The 14,526-nt window shown below is 58.5% G+C and overlaps 1 long non-coding RNA gene across 1 annotated transcript; it reads left to right on the forward strand.

Annotated features, from left to right (window-relative positions):
• The first annotated feature begins 3,983 nt into the window (after positions 1 to 3,983).
• Positions 3,984 to 5,831, forward strand: LOC118018190. Its single transcript, XR_004681319.1, has 2 exons — positions 3,984 to 4,263; positions 4,960 to 5,831. It is a non-coding gene; the product is annotated as an uncharacterized LOC118018190 (long non-coding RNA).
• The last annotated feature ends 8,695 nt before the right edge of the window (positions 5,832 to 14,526 follow it).

The raw sequence follows: 14,526 nt of genomic DNA on the forward strand, positions 1-14,526 counted from the left end.
AGATGTGAGCAGGCAGGTCACCCCAAGGATCTCCCCCTCCCCAGCATTTTCATTAGGACACATCTGCCGCACCTGGCCCCTTGGCCCCTGCCCCGGAAAGATATAGACGCCTCTGCCGGCTTTATTAAGGACCTATTAACCCAGTGTCTTTCAGACCTGGGTTATAGAAGCCAGCCCTGGGCAGGGCTGATGATGTTATCACCGCAGACCTTGGTTTAGAGCCCCAGAGGGGCTCCAGTGGGGGCAGGGGGCTAGGAACCTAGGTCACAGCGAGGGCTTCAGGGCCACACAGGTCTGCCTGCTTTAATCCTAGTTCCTCTGCTAATTGGCTGTGTGGCCTTTGGCCGCTCACTTGCCTTCTCTGAGTTGCCGCTCCCTCACGTGTAAAATGGGCTAATAATGTGCTTGTTTGAGAATTCACTGAGCGAACGCATTATATCACTCAGCACAGAGGAGACGCTTGCTATAACCAGTAACATCCCGAGGACCCTCTGGAGCCAGGCAGGGCGGAACACGCACCCCATCAGCCACCTGACCCTCTTGGGATAGGCAGGTGCAGTAACCCTCCCTAATTTATGAATGAGCAAACTGAGAATAACAGGGAGATTAAGTCACACAGCCATACAGCCGGGAGGGGCCAGGGCCAGGATTCAGACGTAGGCACTGGACGTCACAACTGGGTAATTTCCTCCCTGGCTGCTGAGCAGGAACAAAGCCTGGGCCGGGTGGGTGGGGCTGGAGGGGGCCTCTTCCATCTCCAGTCGCCCACCCCCCTCAGCGCCTTGAGGTGACAGCACAGCAGAGCAGAGGGGGAGCTAGGATAATAACAGAGATTTACAGTTTCCAGCGCAATTAACTGCACCATCTGGATGCCACACGTCCACCTGGGTGTGTTAGGGACCCCAACCCTTCGGCATAAGTGGCAGGAAGGGACAAGGGGGATGGGAGAGCTGTCGGGGGGCTGCCAGGTTGGTGGCGGAGACTGCGTGGGGCCCACCTGGCTCTCCTCGAGCCCCCCCGTGTGCCCCTGAGATCTTTCACTAAGGGAGCTGGGTCCCTGCCAGTTTCCGAAGAGTCCAGAATGGTTGAACCCAAGGATGCAAATGCAGAGGGGGTCGTGGCCTGAGCCAGGAGAAGGTCAGAGGACACACAGTAAGAGCAGCAGTGACACAAACACAATGCCTGTTTTCAGGGGTGCACGACGGTCCAGGACTCGACCACCTTGTGTTCTGTGCCACCTTCCAGCCTTGTGATCCCCCGCAAGTGGCTTCACCCGTCTGAGGCCCTGTCTTCTCACCTGTGAAATCAGGATCATCATGGTACATATCATGGTCGTCCTCAGGAGGGCTGTTTTGAAGGCTAAACTGGGTAAGGAAATGTACAGACCCCAGTGTAATGCCTGGCACAGAGTAATTCACAACCAGTGGTTGTTGAGATTAGTGTCCCATTTACCAGAGGGGAAAACCGAGGCCCAAAGAAGGTAAGTGACCTGCCTCGGGCTGTACTGTGGTTTGGTGGCGGAGCCTGTGACAAAGATGGACCTACCCTGAGATAGAGCCAAGCCCAGAGTCTTGGGCCTCCAAGGTGGCAACCCTGGGTCACGCCAGGGAGAGTGGTAACCCCTTCCAGCTCCAGTAACAGCTGCCCTGTTCTGAGTACCTACTCCATGCCAGCTGCTGCTAAGAGCTTTGATACATCACTTCGAGGAATGATCACAACGTGGGAGGTGGGCATTGCACTGTCCCTATCATCCAGGTGCTCAAGCTTCAGGGGGGCCCCAGCTGGGATTCATCACCGGGACACTCTGGTTCTGAAGCCCTGGTTCTCGGCACCAGCTACTGTCCTTGGGCAGAGGTGGGGTCTTCTCTTCACTGTAGCAACTGCTCTCAGCTTCTGTGTCTTCATTTCCTCCTAAAAGAAGGAGAGGGCTAATTATGATGCCAAGTCAGCCATGGTGGACCTGAAGTCTTCTGGACATCAGAGAGAAGCTTCCCCTTCAGGGCCGAGGACCCTCTCCCACATGTGGAAAGGGGGCTGGAGGAGGGAGGAAGGAACATCACCCCATGCCCCCCAATCTCTCCTTAGCTCTGTGGAGTCCGAGTGGCCAGATCCCCTCAGCCAGCAGGAGGCGGGGAGCGTTGGGGGGGGGGACCAGGCTGGCTGGGGGCAGGGGGAGAGGAGAGCAGTAGGAGGTTTGAAGCTTCCTCACACACTGTCCCCCTTCCTCACACACTGGCTCCCTACGTTCCCATCTGGTCAGCCTGGATGCTGCAAGTCTGAGTCCACCCCGTACAAAAACAAAAGCGCGCCGTTTCCATTAGAGAAAACCCCAGAGACATGGGCTGCGCTGCTTGCCTTCCCTCTTGGCCAGTGTGACCACGGCAGGGGCCAGGAAAATGACAGCTGTCCTGCCCAGGGGAGAGAGGTCCCAAAGCCCTTGGCCCCAGGCCCGGTCCGGGCCATACCCTGGGGACCAGCCCCGAGGGCCAGGGGCCCACTTACACCCCCCTGCCTTCGAAGAGCGGTGCCAGATGGGGAGGCTCTGGCTCATGGCCTCTGCCCCAGCTCCGCAGGCCCCGTGACCTGTCCTCCTGGGATCCCCTGGCCTGTCCATCTGAGATGACCCTTCCCCCTTCCCCGCAGAAACCCAGACCTCTGACCCTTATTAAAAACAAACCAAACAAAGTCTGGAAAGAAAAAAATCCTCCACAAACAGCCTCAGAGATGATCGTGTGTCTGCCCCAACACACACACACACACACACACACGCATGCACACACCAGCCTCAGACGTGCGCGGCTGCAGCCAGCTTTCGCGTAAACAAGTTGTCGGAGAGTGCTTTTGTTTATGAAACATTTAGGTTTCCCTCAACTTCCTTGGGGGGGAGGGGGGGACTGTTTCATAGTTTTCTGGCGACCAGGAAACCGAGACGAAGCCTGGGGTTTGGCGGGATTTCATTTCTCCCTCTGTGCTCTCTGCCGGGTACAACCTGGGGAAGGGCACGCGAAAAGAAAAGGAGGGGGGCCCCTGGGCATCACCTGGGAGAAGTCCCCCACCCCCACGGGGAGGTCAGGCTCAGAGAGGGCGGCAGGCAGGCCCGGGCTCCCCTCGGCGCCCAGCGCTCAGAAAACATCGGGGACGCTCAGTGATGCGTCCCTGCCGCCTCGGCTCCCGCTTCCAGCGCCGGGAAACCGCCGAATCGGCCAGGAACAAAGGCGGGGCTGCCTCCCAAAGGCGTACAACAAACAGTTTTGCTTTTTTCTTTTTTTTTCTTTTCGCACCCTAGCGTACGGCCGAGCAGCTTTGGGGTCCGGGCGGCGCCGGGGCTGCGGCTGGTGCCGCCGCGACGCCCGCGCGGGGCAGGCCCCGGGGCGCATGCGCGGGCCGGGGCGCAGGAGGCCGCGGCCGCCCGCGCAGCCTCGCTCGAGCCGGTCTCCGTGGCAACGGGCTCGCGGGGGGGAGGGGCCGGGCGGCGTGGGCTGCGGCGGCTGCTATTTCTGCCGCTTCCTGTTCCTCGCGGCCACGTCGCCATGGCAACGGTGTTACTCACCGCGGCCGCTTCCCGGCTCGGCTGGCGCGCGTGACCCCGGCCGCCCGCGCCCCCTCGTCTCTCACTTGCTGCGCTGCCGCTCCCCCCCCCGCCCCCCGGCGGCGTCCTCCTCCGGCGCCCCGGTCCATCCCGCGCGCCCCGGCGCCCCATCCTTCCCCCTGCTCCCCGCCCCTCTCCGCCGGTGCCCGCGGCCCGGGAGGGAGGGCGGAGGGAGAGGCAGATTGATGGGGGACGCTTATTAAAAAACATTGTAACCGTTTCCGTTTTTATTACGTTGACAAGGGAGCGTTATTTACTGTTATTGTTTGCCGAGCGGGCCGCGCCGGAGCGCGGGCGGCCTCCCGGGAGCTCACCTTTCGGGCGGGCCCGGGGAAGTCGCGGGTGGGAGCGGGAGGCGGGGGCGGCGAGGGGGCGCCCCGGGCAGACGCGGCCCCCGGAGGTCCTGCCCCTCGCCCTTTCCCCGGCAGCCCGGCCGACCCCCGCCGCGGGGCGTGTGTGCGCGCGGGGAGAGACTGCAGAGGCCGGGTGACTCGTGCTGAAGGAGAAAGGCAACAAAAAATAAAAAAGGAACAGATGACTTCATTCTCGGGAAGGCTCCGTCCTACGTGGACCAATTTCCTGGGGACACAGCTCGGCTGCCGTTGGAAGCACTTAAAACTAAACCAGATAAAGACCAGAAAATTCTCAGCATTGCCTGAGCCGATCAAGGGCAGGTTGGTGGCGCGTGAGCCCTGGGTGTGCAGGGAGGAGGGTCGCATTCCTCCACCGCCCCTGGGGCTTCGCTTCCAACACACACCTCCCCGCCTCCCCACCCATACTCCCTCCGCTACCCCGAGAGGGTGAGCAACTGCCCCAAGGTCACACAGCCAGTTTTTTATTCTGCTTGGACACCCGCAGGGACAAAACCCGGCGGAGGCTGGGGAACGAAAGCCAGTGGCTGGCCTGGGAGGCTTGGAAGAGGGTGAGGCTCAGCTGGAGGCCCAGCAAGGGAAGATTAACTCGGCAGGTCTAAGCTCTGGCAGGCCTGGCTCCTGCTTACCACACTGGAGCCTTCAGCTGGGGGGTTTGTGGGAGGTGTGTCCCCAGGGATCTGAGGGGCCTGAAGGATGCCCCCACCCCCCAAGCCCCTGCTGGGATGCTAATCTCATCCTGCTAATTAAAGTTTGCAATTCTGTCCCTAACTCAGCTCCCCACTCTTGAACGTTATTAGCTGAAAGGCAAACAATTGGTGCTCCAGACAGAAGCCAGAGGAAAAAGGCCTCTGCAGTTCACATTATAAAAAGGATTTTAAAAAAGATGTTTATACTTATAAACAAATGACTCCTAATGAACAGACCAGGTTTGGGAAACTTAATTTTCAGAGCACACCCCACCCCCAACCTATTTTGTGTTTTTATCCCCCTTCCAAGGACACGAGGCTTGGGATTTGGTCGCCGCAGCCTCTCCTGGTCTCTTGGCCTTAGATGATCGACCACGGCTTTTCCGGGCCCAGGATCGCCTCTCCAGACTCCCTGGAGTCTAAAGCGACAAGCCGCTTCCCGATTAAGGCCTCTGGGTCTGGGGCAGCGCAGCAAGATAAAGTTATCTTCAGCTCTGTTCCCAGCAACCACCAGTTCTCAGCTTTGGAACCCTTCCTGAATGCATGAATCAAAAGTCTTGGGCTCCAAGAAAAGAGAGCCCCCAACCCCCAGTCCTTCCCCAGTCCTTTGCTGCCAGCTCCATGATATGGGAAGGCAGCACCGCCCTCCACTCCTCCCCCTGCCCTGGCCTTCCAAGCAAAACTCATCTCTGGCCACAGGTTTAGAGTTTAGCTGATGTCAGAGTCCTGCCCCTGGGCATTGTGTGAATAGGACTGAGATGACAGATGACACCCAGCATCATCCAGAGGTAGGAGGACCTTGGAGATTATGCAGACCAACCACTCCTGCTTCCCTATTTTACAGGTGGGCAAAGTGAGGCCCAGAGAGGAGAAGAGACCTGACCGAGATCTGCCACTGGTTAGAGGTGTTCTTGCCTTCCATTAGGGTGCTTCACTACCCCACTCTGATCCTTCTGTGGAATTATCTGTACGGATCATAAGTTCAGGAGCTGGGGGGCAGAAGGCTCTGAAGTCAGACTGCCTAAGTTCAAGTACTTACTTCCAAGTGAGACCTGGGACAAATGAATTCTTCTCTCTGAGCCCCCACGGTTAAGTGGGGTTGACAGCACCAGCCCTGGGTTGTCTTAAGGAATAAAGGTGGTCCAGGAAAAGTCCTGGGACTAACACCAGTACATACTAATACTTAGCTAATGTTGGCAATGATGCCGATGGCGGGGGGAGGGGGGATGCTGGTAGTTGTAGTGGGTTGAATGGTGGCCCCCTCCCCAAAAGATATGTCCACATCCTCCTCCCTGGAACCTGTGGAATGTGACCTGATTTGGAAAAAGGGTCTGTGTAGATGTCATGAGGTTAAGGATATTGACATGAGATCATCCTAGATTACCCAAGTGGGGCCTCGGCGACATCACGAGTGTCCTTATATGAGACAGAAGAGAAGAGCGGGACACCCAAGGGGAGAAGGTCAAGTGCAGACTGAGGCAGAGAGGAGAGGAATGCAGCCACAAGCCAAGGAACACCTGGAGCCACCTGAAACAGGAAGAAACAAGGAAGGATTCTTCCCAGGGTCTTGGGAAGGGGCACAGCCCCGAGGACCCCTTGATTTTGGCCTCCTGGCCTCCAGAAGTCTGAGAATAATCTTGGTTTCAGCTACCAAGGTTGTGGTCATTTGTTATGCAGCCCCAGGAAGCCAATACAGTGGGGATGCTGGCCAGGAGGCTGGAGTGGTGGCCGCGGTGACAGTGGCCGTGATGACGGCGGGGCTGGTGACACAGGAGGTGGCTGCATTCATTTCCTGGGGCTGCCTAACAACGTACAAACCGTGCGGCTTAAAGCAACTGGAATGTATTGTCTGAGAGTTCTGGAGACCAGAAATCCAAAATACGATGTCAGCAGGGCTGTGTTCCCTCAAACGTGCTGGGGAAGGAACTGCTCCGGGCCTCTCTCGGGGCTTCTTCAAAGGTGTCCACACTGCCCCTTTCTAGAAGGACGCCAGTCATATTGGATGAGGGCCCGCCCTGATGACCTCATCTTAATTTGATCACCTCTGTAGAGACCCTGTCTCCAAATAAGGTCACATTCTCAGGTGGGGTGGGGGGTAGGACTTCGACATATCTTTTTAAGGAGACACAATTTACCCCCGAACAGTGGTGCTGGTAGAGGGGTGTTGGGGTGGGGGTGGTGGTGACAGATGGGAGAGATAGAAATGGTGATGGTGATGGGATGAGGCCTTGGCCCTGGACCCCCAAACTCTGCAGGAGCTTCCTGGGATAGACTTGGTTGCTGAGAGTTGTATTCTGGGGCACTTCAGGCCTGGGGGAGGTCAGGGGGAGCAGGGGGCGAGGAAGGGGGGCTCCCTCTGCTTCTGCCTCCTCCCTCTCACAGAAGAGCAAGAGCCGAGTCAGGCCGGCCTGGCCTTTCTGCGGGAGCCCCTAGCAGAGGCAGACCCAGCCCCGAGCCCAGAAAGCCAACTGGTCTCCGGCAGAAGACAGGCAGGGTTAGGCCACTGGTGTTTTCCTTACCAGACACAGTTACATTGCCTCCCTTCTCAGCCTGGCTCTCTCTGGCTTTCGAAGAGGAAGACTGATAATGGCCATAGCCCTCACTCATACTTCCGTGTGTCCGCTTGTGAGCGTCAGGGAACACAAGCTCTTGCCACCGTCCCGTGCGCCGGGAGGCGGTGGGCAGCAGGACCGGCTTCCCACGTTTGCGCTGCTCACATTCTAGGGAAGAGAACGACAAAGAGCAAAGAGACAGGCCCATCCCAGGATCCAGGGAGGAAAGGAAAGCAGGGTGAGGAGCTGGTCTGGAGTTCCAAAACAGGGCTCACTGAGGTGAGGAGGTGACCATGGACCCGGTGCAGTGAGGGAGTGAGCCCCGGGAGAGGTCGGCAGCAGGGGGGGCAGCAAGTGCAAAGGCCCTGAGGTGGCGCATCCTGAGCCCTAAGACGGGGAGCAGAGTGCTCAGGTCACCTTGAAATCTCAGATTTTTTTCTAGGTAGGCCTAGAAGCCAATGCAGGGTAGAAGGCAAGAGCGAGCCCAGGGCTAATTTGTGTGGGGTTTTTTTGTTTTTTTAAAGATTTTATTTATTTATTTGACAGAGAGAGAGCACAAACAGGGGGAGAGGCAGGCAGAGGGAGAGAGAGAAGCAGGCTCCCCGCCAAGCAGGGAGCCCAGCATGGGGCTTGATCCCAGGGCCCTGGGATCATGACCTGAGCCAAAGGCAGACGCCCAACCTACTGAGCCACCCAGGCGCCCCTGATTTGTGTTTTTAAAGAATTTCTGGTTTCCACGAGCAGAACACAGACTGCAGGGGCTGGAGAGAAGCTGATGGAGTCCAGGCAAGAGATGGTGGTGGCCGGGGACAGCAGCGGTGGGGAGATAAAAATGGCTGGATGTGGGGTGTATTTTAAGAAAAGCCGTCAGGATTTGCCAAAGGATGGGCCGTGGGTGTGGAAGGAAGAAGAGTCGAGGATGACTGCGTCATCGTGAACAGTGGGAGGTACCATTTCCGGAGATGAAGAGCAGTGGGGGTGTGGTGGGGAATTGAGAGTTTGCATTTCTGAAAAGCTTGTCTGATACTCTTAGAACGCACACTTAGGGCTCTCACACACTGCTGCTTGATCCACATAACCCCCGAGAGGCAGACTCTATGAGTAGCCCCCTTTCTCAGATGAAGAAACTGAGGCCCAGAGAAGCTAAGTAATTGGCCCAAGCGTGGGAGCTGGTAAGGATACCATCCAGGTAGTCCAATTCCAAAGCTCATTTTCTTTTTTTTTTTTTTAAAGATTTTATTTATTTATTTGAGAGAGAGAGAGAATGAGAGAGAACACATGAGAGGGGGGAGGGTCAGAGGGAGAAGCAGACTCCCTGCCGAGCAGGGAGCCCGATGTGGGACTCGATCCCGGGACTCCAGGATCGTGACCTGAGCCGAAGGCAGTCGCTTAACCAACTGAGCCACCCAGGCGCCCTCAAAGCTCATTTTCTCATTTGTTCAAGTGTTCCTTCATCTGCTCATTCATTCATTCATTCATTCATTCACTATTGTGGGTACTATATGCTAAGCCTTGTTCTAGGCTCTGATAATGCAGCGATTCTTTCAAGCTATGCACTGGGGAAGCACTGGGGAGGCACTGGGGAGGTGATGGTAAGCAAGCCAGATGCAGGCCCGACCTGCGTGGAGCTGACTTTCTATGGAAGAGATAGGCGGGTGAGGAGCAGAGAGAAGCGCGGTGACAAGACGCTCCCAGATGGTGCTAAGCGCCGTTGCGGAGAGTGACCATGTGCTGATTCAAGGCCAGGAGACGGGCACACACTGCAGAGAGCTTGGGGCTGCCTGGGAGGAATGGAGACAGGTCAGGAGGAACGGTGTTCCCAGCAGAGGGAAAGGCAAATGCGAAGGATCTCTTGGTGGGAGAGTCAGGAGGGGAGAGGGCCAGGGAGTAGCCAGGGGGCTGAGAGACCAGCCACCGGGAGGAGGCCACCTGGTCCAGAGGCAAGTGAATGGGGAAGAAAACCAAAGCAGAGGGGTGAGCGGGGCTGGCCCCACAAAGCAAGCAGCCCTGGGACTCTAGGAAGGACATGGAGGGAGCATTGACTGCCAAACCAGAAACGTGTGTGTGCAGGCCATGACCCCAGGGGAGACCAGGAGAGGGATGGCCCAGCCCCCAAAAGGGTGAGGCACACCCCCCAAGACTGAGCCCGGGTCAAGTCATTCACTTGCTCGCTCACTCATCAGACAACTAGTAACACCTCAGTGCATCCTACCCATCCTGGGATGCAGCAGGGAAAAAGCCCAGGTCCCTTCCACGAGGAGGGTGAAGATTTGTAAATACATGTAAAGTCAGAGAGAGGTATGGGTGCCATGGGGAGCGAGGAGGCACCGCCAGCCCAAGGAAGAACGGGTTTCCCTGTCGGAGCTAGAACAGTAACTCCAGCTTTGGGGACCGAGCCCTGTTGAATGCTCCTTAAGTCTTGGGGTCCTCCTAGCTCCTGCAGTCGTGGGCAGGCCCCTAGTGAGGAGGGTTCGCAGAGCCTTTGTCCCCCTACCCGCTCGTTCCCACACTCAGCCCTTCCTCCTAGCCCTTGGCCCTCCTTTCCTTGGTCAGCTGCCCATCGGGGGGCAAAGCCAGATCCACAAGCAGAGCAACCTCCCAATGCCCAGGGGCTGTGTCAGAGCCAGGGAGAGGTTTAAGGTACCTGCCCCCAGCCATAGTCGGGGGAAGGCTTAGCTCCTGCAGGCCCTATCCCTCTCTCCTCCCCACTACCCCATCTTCTGTCCAGGCACACAAAGGGTTGGGGGGACAGGGCCCAGGAGCTCCAGGCCCCGGAGGCTGAACACTTCTTGTGGGGCAGAGGGCAGGGCTGCATATTTAAAAACACACTCCCGGCAGATAAAACAAAACAGCTAAGAACAACCACTCCCGTTGACGCCCTCAGCTGAGCTAGTATTCCCAGATGATCTCAGCACTGCTGCATCCCCATTGGGGTTACTCTCATTAGCCCCCTTTTATGGGGGAGGAAACAGAGGCTCTGTGGGTCCGGTGACTTGCTGGGGGGGCAGAGCAGGACTCCGGGCCGATGACACGCAGCTGGGGTTGGTGGAATAATGGGGAAACGGGGGCGTCAGGTGGATGGGCCCAGCAGCTCCCACAGATGCCCTCACAGCGGCCCTCGGGGCAGGCAACTGCGTTAGCCCCACGCTAAAGCAGAGCCCTGGGCAGGGGGCGGCGGGGGGGTCAGTTACCCCCGGTGTTGCACAACTAGTGAGAGGGGGTGAGATTCGAACCCAGAGCTGTCGGACTCCAGGGCCCCGGGAACCTAGAACAGAAGGGACTAGTGAGGTGATCGGCAGGCCTCACCATGTCCCCATGGTGCCTAGGTGCCCACAGGGCGTGGAGGACCAGGCACCTCCCTGGCTGCCCCGGTGGCCAGCAAGGCTCCTCTATCCTCACACCTTTTCACTGTGACAATCTATGCTACCCCAGCCTGGACCAACTGCCCTGCCCTCAGGGCTGCCCTCAATGGCCCTCGATGGCCGGTCCCTCCACTATGATGACCACCAGGAGGGCACTCTGTGGATACCGGCCTTCCAGGAGCACTGGCCTGTGCGGGGGTGCCCCTTGCCCCAAGGCCTCAGAAAAAGCAGCTGCCAAACCCCGGAGCCTACCAGGCCTAGGCTCCCACGCTACCCTGGCCTTAGCTTAGGCTGAGCCAGGAGGCGCCTCCGGGGGTGGGGACCCAGGGAAGGGGTATAGGGTCCCCTCCCACCACCTGCTCCTGGGGACAGCCCTCACCTGCATCACTGCTACAGTGAGGATGGGCTGCGGCCTTTGTGCGCGTTAGGGTGGGCAGGGTGGGCAGAAACAGCAGGATGGGAAAGGGAGGACGGGAAGGAGAGAAAGGAGAGAGAGATGGAAGAATGAGAAAGCTGGAAATCGGGAAATGCCGCTGGGCAGAGGGCCTCAGAGGGAGGGGAGACAACAGGGAAGAGGGGCACCAGGGAGGGGCCGGCTGGGGAAGGAGGATCCTGAAGGCAGAGCCCCAGGAGCAGAATGGGGAGAGAAAAGGCCAAGGAGAAGGGAGAAAAGAGGAGGGGAGGGGAGGAGGGTCATGTGCCCAGAGTAGAGCTGGGGGCCCTGAGAGGGGGCTGGGGGCTGAGGCTGGGGGGTCTTAGGGGGCCCAGATGGACAAGGCCAGCACATTGGCCACATAACATCCCTGGGGCAGCCCCCTGGGGCTGGGGGGAGGCAGGTGGCCAAAGGTGGCTCCATCAGCACCACCCCCTCCTCCCCAACTGAGCCGGGGAGAGGACTGGCTCTAGAAGGGGGATAGCCAAGAAGGACATAGTGGGGGTCCCTCAGGGCCTCAAGCTCCCCGCCCTTGAGTCCCGAAAGCCCCAAACCACTCTTCCCCTGCACCAGCCTGGGCTGTGTGACGTTGGGCAGGGAATTTGCCTCTCTGCAAGGCCCTGCAAAGGTGCGGAGCTCAGTGTGGAGGCAAGTGCTCAGGAGTTGCAGGGGTGAGACCCGGATAGGCCTGGGAGCCGCTTAGAGCCGGTGGGCTGTCCGTGCCCGAGGTGCCTGGCCTCTCCGGGCCCCACAGTGTGGGATGATAGAATAGGGTCTGCAGCGCTCAGCTGCAGGGATGATGAACAGAGAGATGTGTAAACTGTAAAGTGCGGAGGACAATGGTTTGCTTATCTTAAATGGTCATCCACAAAGGTAAGTTTAGGTTTGTGCCAAATTGAAGGGGGAGGGAGGTGTGTTGAGAAGAAGCCCCTGAGGGACCCAGACCACCTGGGTCAGGAGGCCTCTGCAGCCTGGACCCATGAAGGGCAGGCTGTCCTGGGGGCTCCCGCTGGGCACAGGGGGTCCCACTGGGGCCAGGTTGGCCGCTAGTGAGTCGTGGAAAGGCATGAGCATGCAGGTGGGCCCCGGTGCAGGTTAACCTTGGAGACAGGGCCTCCAGGAACCCCCTAAACCCCAGGATCCCCTCACAAACCCCCACTCCTGTTGTCCAAGGACAGAAGGACGTAGGGACGGGGAGGAGGCTGAGGTCCCTGGTCCACCGGGGATTTTTCCCTTTTGCTCAAGGCAAGGAGGGGTGAGGGGAGAGGAGAGAAAGCCGTGGCAGGGAAGAGCTGGAGCAGGGAGGCAGGGAAGGAGAGGAACAAGGAGAGAGGGGTTGGAACCTTGAGAGAAGCAGCCCAAGGAAAGGAGTAATGAGAAGAGAAGGAGGGAGCAGAAGCAAGAGGTGGCTCAGCCTCCCGCAGCCCATCTTCCAGAGACAAAGGCCCCCGGGGGCCGAGGAGGGGAGGGGGGTGCAGGGAGAGGGAGGGAGGGCACGCTGAGCCTGGGCTCCAAACCACCGAGACCCTGCCCCTCATCCAGCTGAGGCTCTGACCCCGGGGAGAGGGAGAGCGCTCCAAACTTAAGAGGGAAAAAGTCTACCAGCTGCCCCTGGGGCTGTCACAACAGATAAAACCTCACCCAGGCTCCAGCGGGAGCGCCCCTGCACACTAATGCACAGCAGCGAGCTAAAAATACTGGCTTGAGTGGGGAGGAGGGTGAACAGGGAGGAGGGGGTGGGAGGAAGGAGGGAGGAAGATGGGGAGGAGGGAGGAAGGTGGGGAGGAGGGAGGAGAATGGGAAGGAGGGAAGAGGGAGGAGGATGGGGGTGAAGGAGGAGGATGGGGAAGAGAATAGGGAGGAAGGAGAGAGGAGGAGGAGAGAGAAGGATGGGGGTGAGGGAGGAAGAGGGGGATGAAGGAGGAGGAGGAAGGAGGATAGGGAAAAGGAAGGATGGAGAAGAGAGAGGTGGGGGGAGGAGGGAGAGGATGGGGAGGAAGGCGGAGAGCAGGGCTGCAGGTCTGGGCTCAGGCAGCCCCGGTTTTCCCGAGTGTCCTAATGACCCAGATGTGCAGCATCAGGGAGATGCCTGCTTTGGGAGCTGCAAATCGCTGCCCCCAGCTGCCCCTCCCTGGGACAGGGTGAGGTGGGGAGGAGAAAACGGGAGAGGCAGGGAGCAGAGAAAAATAGGAGAGCTGAACTCTGAAGGGCTGGGGTAGGGGGGAACCGGGAGGTTGTGGGAGGGAAGGAGGGAGGGAGGGAGGGAAAGAAGAAGGAAGGAAGACAAGGAAGTGGAGTGTCCCTGGGGCTCTGGGGCACAGACCTCCAAGGGACCACATGCACCAAATCTCCGCCCTGTTCTTTGCTCCAGATACTGGGGAGCTTGGCTCTGGGTATCTGGGTTGATCAGGTGGGCCTGCCCCCAGCCCTGCTTCTGGTAGACCCCTCTCCTTTGGTTGCCTGAAGAACGTCCCTGGTCTGGCTCCTTGAAGAAGACCTGCTAGTGATGTAACCGGGGCCCAGAGCCCGGCCCCAACTAAGCCTTGACATCTGGTACCCAGAACATTCTAGAGAGGGAGGGACCCATGTTGTCCCCATTGGACAGACTCGCTCATTCATGCAACAACACCTAACGAGCACCTTCTCTGGACTGCCATGTGCTGGATGCTGGGGGTACAGGGGAAAACAAGACAGAAAAGTGCCTGTCCCACATGGACAAAGAAATCCTTAGGCCCATAAACATGCAAGGAAGGGAGAGAGAGAACATCAGCAGGGCAATGACGGGGGAGGGTGGTCACGGAGCCCCTCCCAGGAGGTAACCCGGACCCACAACCTGAGTGGTAAGGGGGATACAGCCTAGCAAAAATCCAGAAAGAGGGGCACCTGGGTGGCTCAGTCGGTTGAGCATCTGACTCTTGGTTTCTGCTCACGTCATGATCTCAGGGTGGTGGTCTCGGGGTCGTGGGATCGAGCCCTGCATCAGGCTTTGCACTGGGCATGGAGTCTGCTTGAGACTCTCTCTCTCCCTTTCCCTCTGCCTCTCCCCCAGCTTGTGAGCTCCCTCTCTCGTGCTCTCTCTCTCAAATAAATAAATAAATAATTAAAATCTTAAAAAAAAAAAAATCCAGGAGGAAACTGAGGCTGACAGACACAGAGAGGTCGCTAGTACCAGACGGGTTAACAACAAAGCCGGATTCAAACTCAGGCCCAGCTGACCCCAACCCACACCGGTAACCCCGGGCTCTCCTGCAGCTCCCGAGCCAGTGTCACTAAGGGCTGGTGGATGGGGAGGCAGGAGGCCAAGGGACCCAGGGCCCAGGAGTCGTGGGAAGCAAGACCTCCCTCTCCTTGGTTCCTGAGCAACCTCGAGGTCTCATCCCCGTGCATGAAGCACAATCCCAGCACGCCACCATCTTCAGAGCTGTCCCTGTGGCAGTGGGCAGATGTCCCCGCACTGGGACAGACAGACACCACCAGGCCTTGAAGGGTCGGGTGACATTGGGAAAACCACCTCAACTCTCTGCGAAGCA

This window comes from Mirounga leonina, unplaced genomic scaffold, assembly GCF_011800145.1.
Source record: "Mirounga leonina isolate KUSES-001 unplaced genomic scaffold, KU_Mleo_1.0 Mir_170, whole genome shotgun sequence".
Taxonomy (NCBI): domain Eukaryota; kingdom Metazoa; phylum Chordata; class Mammalia; order Carnivora; family Phocidae; genus Mirounga; species Mirounga leonina.